We start from the raw sequence: 12,544 nt of genomic DNA on the forward strand, positions 1-12,544 counted from the left end.
TCATTCTCCCAGCACAACTCACCCTCCCTCACTAGTAATGTCACCACGGGGAAGAGAGATTTCATCATTGTTTGGCTGACATTAGGTCTGTGATCTGTGGAGTTTGGCCGGTCCTTGCCTCTCTGCCGGAGCAGGGCGTGAGTGCCACGTGAGATTTACTCCTCATTACACTGCCAGCAAGGAGAGTGGAAGGCCCACAAATAATTCTCCTTTGTCTATAGAGAGAGTGACATCTGATTTCTACAAAATACTGGATGTTTACAATAGACCACATTATCTGGTGTTCTGTGAACCTCCTGCTTTAGAGATCTCATCATATAGTTCAGCAGCATCTGGTTTGTGAACATATAGCTGCTTTCTTGTCTCAAAGGATTTAAAGTAGGACTTCAGTAACAAGGAAAATACCATATTACACCTCATGGCCTTTCTGATTATACAGTACACACGTACACACGTACACACGTACACACGTACACACGTACACACGTACACACACAGACACAGACACACACACCCCCCCTCTTTTACATGAACTGTAATGGCCCCCCAGTCTTAGTCTGTAGGTTTCAATTTTGGGTTGGCCCGCCCTTTGCAGCTATAACAGCTTCAACTCTTCTGGGAAGGCCGTCCACAAGGTTTAGGAGGGTGTCTATGGGAAGGTTGGACCATTCTTCCAGAAGCACATTTGTGAGGTCAGGCACTGATGTTGGATTAGAAGGCCTGGCTCACAGTCTCCGCTCCAATTCATCCCAAAGGTGTTCTGTGGGGTTGAGGTCAGGACTTTGTGCAGGCCAGTCAAGTTCCTCCACCCCAAACTCGCTCATCCATTTCGTTATGGACCTTGCTTTGTGTACTAGTGCGCAGTCTTGTTAGAACAGGAAGGGGCCATCCTCAAACTCTTCCCACAAAGTCCGGAGCATGAAATTGTCCAAAATGTCTCGGTTTGCTGATGCCTTAAGAGTTCCCTTCACTGGAACTAGGGGGCTAATCACAACCCCTGAAAAACAACCCCACACCATAATTCCCCCTCCACCAAACTTTACACTTGGCACAATGCAGTCAGGCAAGTACTGTTCTCCTGGCAACCGCCAAAGCCAGACCCATCCATCGGATTGCAGACAGAGAAGCGTGATTGGTCACGCCAGAGAACACGTCTCTACTGCTCTAGAGTCCAATGGCGACATGCTTTACATTACTGCATCTGACACTTTGCATTGCACTTGGTGATGTAAGGCTTGGATGCAGCTGCTCGGCCATGGAAACCCATTCCATGAAGCTCTCTACGCACTGTTGTGCTAATCTGAAGGCCACATGAAGTTTAGAGGTCTTTAGCTAATGACTCTGCAGACATTTGGTGACTTCTGTTCACTGTGTGCGTCAGCATGCGCTGACCCCGCTCTGTCATTTTACTTGGCCTACCACTTGGTGGCTGGGTTGCTGTTCTCTGTTGCCTTCACTTTGTTATAATACCACTGACAGTTGACCGTGGAATATTTAGTGGCCATGAATTATCACGGATGGACTTATTGCACAGGTGACAACCTATCAGAGGACCACGCCTGGAGTCACTGAGCTCCTGCGAGCGAGCTACTCTTTCACAAATGTTTGTAGAAGCAGTCTGCATGCCTAGGGGCTTGATTTTATACACCTGTGGCCATGGAGGAGATTGGAACACCTGAATCCAATGATATGGAGGGCTGGCCCAATACTTTTGGCAATATAGTGTATATATTTATCAATCAGCCCTAACATTATGACCACTCACCTAATATTGAGAAGGGTCCCCTTTTGCCCTGAACCATGGTGCTATGGACTCCCCTAGACCTCAGAAGGTGTACAGTGGTATCTGGCACCAATCCGTCAATAGTAGATCATTTAAGTTGAGATGTGGAGCTTTCATGGATTGGGATTCCTATAGTGCAGTGGTCTTGAAACTTTGGCCCATGGCCTAAATGCGACCCTTTTGCTTGCCTTTTATCTGGCCCTTGAGGCACTCTTCCTCCCACTGACACCAACAAAGAGGCACCATTACTTCCACTTCTACCAACACTGGGGAACCATCCCTCTTGCTAAAACCAATGATGGGGCACTGTTCCTCCCACTAACACCAGCCATTGGACACTTCCACTACCACCAGCAATTGGACACTATTCTTCCCACTGACACCAGCAATTGGTCACTATTTATTCTACTGCCAGCAGCATTTGATCACTATTCCTCCAACTGACACCAGCAATTGGACATAATTCCTCACACTGATATAAACAATTAGGCACTATTTCTCCAACTAAGACCCAGTGATGGGACACCATTCTTCCCACCAATACCAATGATTGGGCACTATTCCACCTACTGATTACAGGCGGTATGTGATTTCTATAATACAGTAAAACTGTTGCGCTGCTCCCAAAGATATCAAATTGCTTTATAAATAATCCATGTGATCAACTAAATGGAAAACAAAAATACAAAATCAAATGAAAAGGGGACAATGAATAGATAAGTAAACACCTGGCAAAGCTCCTTAAAGTTGACCTTTTATATGTGAAGCAATTTGATAAACTCAATAAGAAAAATCAACTCCGCGGGAAAAAAATATAAAACGTAGGATGGGAGCGTGGTAATGTCATTCCGGTTGAGGGCAGCAGTGCCATCTTACTGTACCCAGTCCCTGCGTGTGATTGTTTCATACCTGAATGGGTTCTGTGAACCCCCTTTTAAAGTAGAACTGTAGTTTAAAAAAAAAAAAAAGATGAACAGGCAGGAATTTTAATGCAGAAGAGACATGCTTTTTCTCTTCTGCATTAAAGTCACTTGCCTGCCTGTCTGCCCGTTAACGTGTGGCTCATGGTACAAATTCGGCAATGTTGAATCTGACTGAACTCCCGTGCATGCACGGGCCCTTGTCAAAGTCACCAGGCCTACGCTACTTTCAACAAATCAACTTTAGGGACAACATGTTAACTTCCTGCCTAATATATCCCGGCTTTATGGTGTGAGTACAGATGTCTAGGTAAAGATGTTGCCAGCTACGGCCTACCTGGGATTTACCAGTGTTTGCAATATGTGCTAGTCCCTGCAGTTGTCAATGTGCCAGGCACAGCTGTAGGCTATAACAGGAGCAAAGATGCTCGCATCAAGCAAGAACCAAGTATGGTTACAGATATTCTTTATAGCTGATGCAAGCGTAAACCATTCTAGAATTGTTTTTTTTACACAATACATTTTGAAGTAACATGCAGAAAAAGGCAAATTGCTCACATTTATCACTGAAATTTCTAATTTGCCCACTTAAGACCAGATTAATTTTTTTGAGCAGTGTATTTGTGTGCACTTCCATTTTATTAAAGGAACGTAGCATCAAGTCAATAAAACTCTTGGGATATTGATCTGGTCAGGTAAGTAGCAGAGGGGGTTGTTGAGCAGTTTCAGCTGCTTTGGTGTTAATGAAATTAACAATAGGTGCACTAGATGGGTAACAATGAGACGACCCCCAAAACAGGAATGGTTTTACAGGTGGAGGCCACTGACATTTTTTCCCTTCTCATCTTTTCTGGCTGTTTTTCGCTAGTTTTGCATTTGGCTAGGATCATTGTCACTACTGGGTGTCATGAGGCCATACCTGGACCCTACAGAGGTTGCACAGGAAGTCCAACTCCTCCAGGATGGCACATCAATACGTACCATTACCAGAAGGTTTGCTGTGTTTCCTAGCACAGTCTCAAGAGCATGGAGGAGATTCCAGGAGACAGGCAGTTACTCTAGGAGAGCTGGACAGGGCAGTAGAAGGTCCTTAACCCATCAGCAGGACCGGTATCTGCTCCTTTTTGCAAGGAGGAACAGGATGAGCACTGCCAGAGCCCTACAAACTGACCTCCAGCAGGCCACTGGTGTGAATGTCTCTGACCAAACAATCAGAAATAGACTTTGAGGATGGCCTGAGGGCCCAATGTTCTCTAGTGGGCCTTGTGCTCACTGCCCGGCACCATAGAGGTGGATTGGCATTTCTCATTGAACACCAGAATTGGCCACTGACGCCCTGTGCTTTTCACAGATAGGAGCAGGTTCCCTGAGCACATGTGACAGACATGAAAGGGTCTGGAGAAGCCATGGAGAACGTTCTGCTGCCTGTAACATCGTTCAGCATGACCGTTTTGGTGGTGGGTCAGTGATGGTCTGGGGAGGCATATCCATGGAAGGACGCACAGACCTCTACAGGCTAGACAATGGCACCCTGACAGCCATTAGATATCGGGGTGAAATCCTTGAACCCATTGTCAGAACCTACACTGGTGCAGTGGGTCCTGGGTTCCTCATGGTGCATGACCGTGCCCGGCCTCATGTGGTGAGAGTATGCAGGCAGTTTTTGGAGGATGAAGGAATTGATACCATTGAATGGCCCCCATGCTTGCCTGACATAAGTCCAATAGAACACCTCTGGCATATCATATTATGGCCCATCCAATGCTTCCAGGTTGCACCTCAGACTGTCTCTGGCTCAGTGGTGCCCTAGTCCAGATCTGGGAGGAAACGCCTTAGGACACCAACCGTCGTCTCAGTAGGAGCATGCCCCAAAGTTGTCAGGCATATATACAAGCACGTGGGGGCCATGCTAATTATGGAGTACAATTTTGAGTTGCTGAAATGAAATCAAAAATTTCAGCCTGCCAGTATAGATATCCAGCATAATATTTTCGCCCAGTGAGATATGATGTATTTTCACAGTGTTCCTTTAATTTTTTCCCGGCTGCCTGGGTCCCATATAGGATGACTGGTGGTACCCCCTTATCCACAGCCCTGGCAGGGGCTCTCTTGATATGCAGGTTAGTTTTTAATAGGGACAGTAGACCACCTTGTCCAGGAAAAGTGGGATTAGAGAGAAGGGGGCAGAGGCATAACAATTATGGCTGCACCAGCTTACCTTCTTACCTGTTCCACTCATCTGTACCTTTTTTTTTTTTTTTAACAATTTTTTATTGAATATTATACACAAAGTACAAGAATACATCTTGACATACAATTCTGTTGGTGCTATATAAATCTTGTATAATAATAATTCTGTAAACCATTTCATGTAAGAACTATGAGCACAAAAGTCAGTATAAGAGTTGTCATGGGGAAAAAACAGTGTCGGAATAGACACAAATACAACAAAGCAGTTCAAAATAAGCTGAACCTCAAAAGTTAAGCAAATCCCTAGGAACGGAAGCTTGGTTATGAAGGCTTAAACAAGAACATCTCTATTGGAAAAGATAGTTGAGGAAGAGTGTTGTGTGGGTTAGGAATCTTAGGGAGGAGTATGGGCTCCATTGTTAGACAGGGGGAAAAGGTAGCTGTGGGGTGGGGCTACAAGAGGAGTTGGACACTTGGAGTTTACCCAAAGTATTGGCTAGTTGAGCTTTGAGATACCAAGCTGTATAGCGGAAAGGTTCCATGTGAGTGGCTAATTTAGCCAGAGTAAAGGAATGTTCCATGAAGTGCTTCCATCTTGAGATAAAGCGACGTGTGGACTTGAAGTTTTGAGTGATGTTGTCAAGCTTCTCCAGATTAAATAAGACTGTTAATGCCTGTATCACCATTTTTGAGCTGTGGGGGGTTTGGATGTATCCAGGCTTGCACGAGGGCTCTGCGAGCTACTAATAAATATGTATCCACTGGGGAAGAGTGTTAGGATGTATGAACTTCGCAGGGTCTTGATAATTGAAGAGACAGAGCATAGGATCTTTGGAGAGATAGACATTGTATAATTGATTAATGTACCGAAGAACTGGATCTCAGAAAGTAGAAACTCGGGCATATTCCCGTAGATGATGAAATGAGGTAGGTAGAGTATATTCACACCAAGGACATGTTGGACAGACAGCGACGGCTGGGTTCCATGAGAAAGGATAGTAAGCGCTGTGGATAATTTTAAATTGAGTTTCACACCATGTTTCGCAGAGGACAAGTGAAGAAATTTTCCTGTATCCTGACCGTATTTTGTCTGGAGTTTCATCCATAGACAGGATGGGGGTCTGCGGCTTAAATTGAGTAAGGTGGTATTTTGCAGACTGATAAGAGTAGATAGCCGAGATGGAGTAGTGGTCCTTTCGCAGTAGAATGTCTATAAAGGAGCGTTTGTGGAATAGCACGTCTGGAGGAAGGTCACCAACTGATGGTGGTAAAAGATATGAAATCCCGGTAAGGAATATTTAGCAGCTAGCACTGGAAAGGGCTGAAAGGAACATTTTAGTATCATCAAAGATGGAGATAACATTAGTAAGTCCTCTGTGAGACTGGTGGGTAAATGTTGCATGCTCACTTGCTGGAAGGATAGGCAGATAGGAGGATATCCATTGTGGTAGGCCAAGAAGTCTCCGTATTTCCCTCCAGGCCAATACTGTGTCTCTGATCAGGAGATTCGATCGGAGAGGCCTAGGTAAGGCCTTAAGATTAGAATGCAGAATGGCTGGGAGATGTAGCGGAGACACCAGGACCTCCTCCAAAAAGTAATTTGAGTAACGTGATTTCCCGGCCATCCAATCGAGCCTGATGAAGAAGGCAGGACAAGTTGTAAAATCTAATATTTGCAGGCCTGCAACCCCTTCAGTCTTTGGGAGACTTGGGTTTTGTAATGCAATACACTTTTTTTGTGCTGCCATATGAAGGTTTATAGGGCCTTATGAGTCTTCTGAACATAGATTGCTCTATTCTCTACAAACACTCTGTATTCTGGTAAAACATTCCTAACAAATTAAACCATTTTGTAGAGATGACATCTCCCAAAGAGTGAAAGGGGAAGAGTTGGCCAAGCTTCCAGTTCCTGTACAATCTTGTTGATTAGAGGAAGGTACCAGAGAGACGATGGTTCTCTGCCTATATGAATACCCAAATACCTAATCGAGTGCTTAGCTATACTAAATGGGGAGGAAGGGAACCAGCGTGTTGAAGTAGTAGAATTTAGAGGAAGTACTTCACTCTTATCAAAATTGATTCTTAGGCCGGAGCATTTACGGAAGGTCGCAAACAGGTTCTGAAGTAGTAGGAAATCTTTATGTGCATCTGAAGAGAACAATAATATATTGTTCACAAAGAGAGCTGAGCGGAGTGTGTGTTCACCAATTGTGACACCACTAACCTCTGACGTCAAACTAAGTAGTCTGGACAAAAGTTCTAGGGTGATGTTAAAGAGAAGGGGGAGAGCGGGCAACCCTGCCTGGTGCCCTTGGTTAAGAGAATCTCCGAGAATATAAAATCAGCTGTGACTAATCTAGCTGTGGGCGAAGACTACATTTGTCGTAAAAAGTCCACAATGGGGCCCAAAATACCAAGCTTCCTCATGACCATGAAGAGCCAGGTAAAGCTGATGTTGTAAAAGGCTTTTTCAGCGTCTAAGGATATAAGTGCCAGATCAAGTTGTGGGTGGGTTTTTTAGCATATTCCAGGGCTAACAGTACTTTGCGAATATTAAGTGTTGCCAAGCGACCCAGCATGAACCTGGATTGAGCTGGATGTAATATGTTAGGGAGCAGTAGGGCCAACCTTGACGCCACAATTTTTGAGAGTGTTTTGGTGTCTATATTGATTATAGAGATAGGTCGATAGGATCCTGGAAGCAGTGGGTCTTTCCTCTTACTATGAGTTCAATACAGTATGTGCCTGGAACCTAGTTTGGAGATAAGGGCCATCCTCCCTCATTGCCTTGTAAACGTGATACAAGGTGTCTGGGATGAATTTCGAAGTTCGTTTATAGAATTCTGCACTAAGACTCTCAGGTCCAGGAGCTTTAGCTGATGGTAGATGTTTGATAGTGGCACGAATGTCATCCAACGTGATGGGAGCATTTAAGGCATTTAACTGGGATCCAGAAAGCTTAGGCAGATTTATAGAAGCTAGAAAGTCCTCAGTGGCTCTAGAATCGATTAGATCCTCTGAATACAAGGGACTGTAATAGGATGTAAGAAGGTCATTAATATCAGAGGACAGCATTAGGATATTACCCGTGGGAGACCGGAGCGCGGAAATATAGGTAGTACGAGGGCCTGCACTAAGCCGTACCAACAGCTTCCTCGCCTTATTGCCATATCTATAAAAATTTTAGGGTGGAAAAGGCTGATTTGGCTGCTTCCTGGGGTTCAGCCCAATAATCAAAGGTTCGTTTAGCAGATTGCTGTTTTCAGCTTGTTCGTGTGAGTGCGGCTGAGGGAGAGCACGATATGTGCCTGACAAAGAGATTTGCTAGCCTGTTGGTAAAGTAGTTGGGAATGTTTTTTAAACTGCTTGCGATAGGAGATTATGCGCCCTCTGAGGAATGCCTTTCCAGTTTCCCAGGATAGATTAGGATTGGTTGTGTGCTCCATTCGTATCTGTAAATTCCTGCCATGCCGCATAGAGATGAGTCTTGAAGTCATCGTTGTTGGCTAGGTAAGTAGGGAAACGCCAAGGGCTAGGGGATTTCGGAGCTTTCAACCCAGTCAGCTGTAGCAGAATTAGGCAATGACTGGAAATGGCCATATCAAATATAGTCGTTTTGTGTAGTAAGGGAAAGAGAGACTGAACAAAAAAAATAACTCAATGCGAGAAAAGGCGTCCTGGGGGTGAATAGAACATATACTCCTGATCTGTCAGGTGTATGAGGCGCCATGTGTCATGAAGGTTAAGCATATTACTAGATTGTGCTAAAGCAGTGGAGGGGGAGGCTGGGGCTGTTGTCTGGGATGTTGTGTGGAATAGTCCCTGTTCCGATCAATATTACGGTGCATAACTGAATTAAAGTCCCCGCCCAGAATATGGTAGGATTCCAGAATTTGTAAGGCCCATGGAATCAGATATTAATAAAAGTTCTGCCGTGGAGAATTAAGGGCATATGAATTGGAGATAGTGGTGTCACGAGAGGCGATAGTAATATGGACAGTAAGTTTGCGACCCTCAGAATCAGAGTTAACAGAGCGAACAGTGTAAAGTAGATTTTTATGAAATAGTATAGCTACCCCTGCTTTATGACCTATGGCAAGTGAACCATATACCTGGCCCACCCAAAGTTTTGAAAGGTGGGAAAGATCATTTGCGAAGATATGCGTCCCCTGCAAAAGAGCCACATATGCCCCCAAAAGTTTCAAATAGTGTAGAACTTGCATATGCTTGTTCGGGGAGTGTAGCCCCTTACCAATCCATGAGATTACCTTCAGGTGATCCCTGTCATCGGATGGAGCCATGGCTGTCGCAGTATGGAAATAAAATAAGGCCCACGGTAAGGCAGAACCACGCCAGGCATCGACCCAATGAGTCCAGGTTCAGGTTCAGCATGACAATAAACAGTACTTAGGGAAATGCAACAGTGAAAGAGAACGAGGCAGAACAATAAAAGCTGAACTTTTTTAACAAAGTAAAACAGGAACTTCATTTTTTTCCCCCCTCATAGGGCAACCTAGCAAAGCTCCTGTACTAGATACTCCACTACTGTAGTAGAAATCAACATATATTGGGAGGAGGAAGGAAAAAAAAAAAAGGGGGGGGAGGAGGGACAAAAGGGGAAGAAAACACCTTCACCTGCCCAGGGGGTTAGGTTTGCAAGGGAATTTGCCACAAGGGAGGTAGATAGCAAAAAAGAAAAAACAAGGACCATTCAGTAGCCACTATAGGATGAAATTCAATAGTTCCTGAGAGAACATATAAAAACAAGAAAAACCATTACTTAGATCCCTGTGAGGCAAGTCAGCGAGTAACATATCGGTCTTTGGCCCGACTAAATCGCACCCGTTTATAAGGTGGTTTTTGAGGACTCGGTTGATTGTGGAAGGGCGTGGGGTTTCCACTTGACCTTGATGGTGAGGGCAACGTGAAAGATAGCCTGTCTCTATCGGCTGGTTGGATGTGGAGGACAGCAGGATATGCCAGAGTTAATTTAACCTGCTTGTGGTAAAGAGTGGAGAAAATCGCAGAAAAGGCCTTACGTTGGTGCATAACCTCGATTGAGTAGTCCGCAAACAAAAGCAGTTGGTGCCCGTCTACGGCTAAAGCATGTATGTGTCAAATGTTTTGAAGGATGGCTTGTCTGTCAGCATAGTTCAAGTAGCAGAGAATCACTGGCCTGGGTTTAGGGCGAGAATCGGATGGCGGGCCGATACGGTGGGTCCTTTCGACCGCACATGCATACTGCAGGCCTAGTTGCTCCGGAATGAATGTAGAAGATACGTTAATCAGCATAGAGGGAATATACGCTTTGGGCAGGGCTATGATGTGAAGATTGTTCCTCCATGAGCGGTTTTCTAGATTGTCTACTGTAATGGAACCGACCCAGTCTGCGCTTGGGTACTTCCACTATAATACAGCTTCCCCGTCCAAACACTGACCACAGACACCACAGCAGACCATACAAGATTAGATGACACCAGTCTTGAAGTAAACCAGGAAATAGAACACTTTATTTTAACACAGATACAAGATATATACATTCAAGGGGACAACCCCCCCTCCCTGCATAATGACACAGGGCGGGACAATCTACATTTAGTAACAAGAGACACACCAGCAGACAGTCCCATCAGGAGGGAGGGCTGTTGGAAACACCCCCCACCAAGCCAATACACATACATCCCATAATAGTTTGCTCCCAAGCAAGACACAATAGAACAATGGCATGCAACCACATGGCATTAAACAGCAACCCCCCACCCCAATATTAGGACAGATCAACCTATACCCCTAACAGGGCAACTTACACATAATAGGGATATGGGGAGATGAGACAGGGGTCTCCCCACCTCTCCAAAATGAGCTGTGTTCCATGGGCCCCCCACCCAAATTGACTCCTGTCACATATCTCCCCTTTTGGCAGGAGACGAACGCAGGAGGAAACCCCAGACAGGTGGACTCCGAAGTTAGTCTGTACTGGAAGTCCCCCAATGCCAGAACCCACACAGTACCCCAAACAAATTGTCCCACACAAAGCATTAGTCACCCAGCCAACCTTTGCCTCTCTCGTAGAACATACCTGCCTCTGGGGAGAAGTACGGACTGGTCCTCCCTGAAGTCCTCTCAGCCACTGGAGAGAAGACAAGGTGGCTGGGCCGACTCCATCATGCTGTTGGGGATTTGGGCTGACTGCCCAGCATCCCTGGGGTATCCGGGTGGAGACTGAAGTCTCATCCACTTTGACTTGATGGACATCCCCCACTGTTAGCGAAGTAAGGCTGACATCCTCCTGTCCCAATGCCAGACCCTTTTCTGGGGTTGTGTCAGTGGAGACCGAAGTCCCATCCACGGACATCAGCTCAAGCTGCAGTTGTGAGGTGCCGATTGTATCCTCTTCCTGTAGCTCCTGCGGTGCTGATTGTTGTGGGCAGAAGTCAACAACACCATGCCCTGATGCCAGCTCTTCTGCTGGAGGCGCGCCGGCTGGTTCCTCCTCAGCAGAAAAGTCAAGCAGATCCCCAGTCTCTGGAACTGGTGTCTGGGGATAGGGGTTCACCATCCCCTGTCCGTGGAACCCAGAAGATGTTACTAGTGCTGGGCAGAGTTCAGTAATGTTTGGCCCTGTTGCCAGCTCTTCTCCTGGAGGCTCACCAGGTTGTATTTCCTCAGCAGAGAAGTCTATCAAATCCCCAGTCTCTGGAATTTCCACTGCCGATTCTTGGGCATGCTACTGAACCTGTTTTAGCAGTTGCCTGTATGCCCTTTCCAGATGCTGTTCTTTCATCAGTAGGTATTCTAGATCTGGTTCAAACTCTGAGACACCTGTGAGACCAAACATAGCCTCTCTGTTTTCTTGCAGGTCCTCAAGGGTAGGTTCTCCATCACCAAACACAAAATTATCTGTAAGGCTCTCCCACAGCAGTCCAGGGCCACCAAAGTCATAACCCTCCGGGGAGTATTCTGTTGTCACCCCTAAATATTTCTGCTCTGCGTACCATTGCAGAGCCCAATATCAGTTTTCCAACTCTATCTCCTGCTGGACCAGCCTGTCCAACTCAGTCACCCATTGCTCCTGGGGTCGCTCTCCCAGGAATGGCATCTGTAACTTCCGATGGTCCCTGGCCCGTTCCCCTGGGGTTGGATAGCACTTGTCCTTGTACATACCAGCAACTTGGAGGGCTCCACTCCAAAGCACCACCTGGATCTGCTGCCTGAGCTCCAGGTACTCATCCGCAGACACAGTCCTGGGATATGTTGCAAGAATGATCCGCAGCAGCCCCAGGAACTCTGACGTTAGGTCCATATCTCCACTGGAGTGACCGACGTCTACTTTCCTGATCTTGAATCCCGGTGGTGGTTTGGACATGTTCACAGCCAGGAAGCACAATCCCACCGCTTGCCACCAATGTAACAGAACCGACCCCAGACTGCACTTGGGTACTTCCGTTAGACTACCACTTCCCCGTCCGAACACCGACCACAGACACCACAGCAGACCAAACAAGACTAGATGACACCAGTCTTGAAGTAAACCAGGAAATAGACTATTTTAACACAGATACAAGATATATACATTCAAGGGAACAACCCCCCCCCCCCCTCGCATAATGACACAGGATGGGGCAATCTACCTTTAGTAACAAGATGCACA

Source organism: Staurois parvus, unplaced genomic scaffold, assembly GCF_062004578.1.
Source record: "Staurois parvus isolate SC_StPar_1 unplaced genomic scaffold, SC_StPar_1.0 ptg000552l, whole genome shotgun sequence".
Taxonomy (NCBI): domain Eukaryota; kingdom Metazoa; phylum Chordata; class Amphibia; order Anura; family Ranidae; genus Staurois; species Staurois parvus.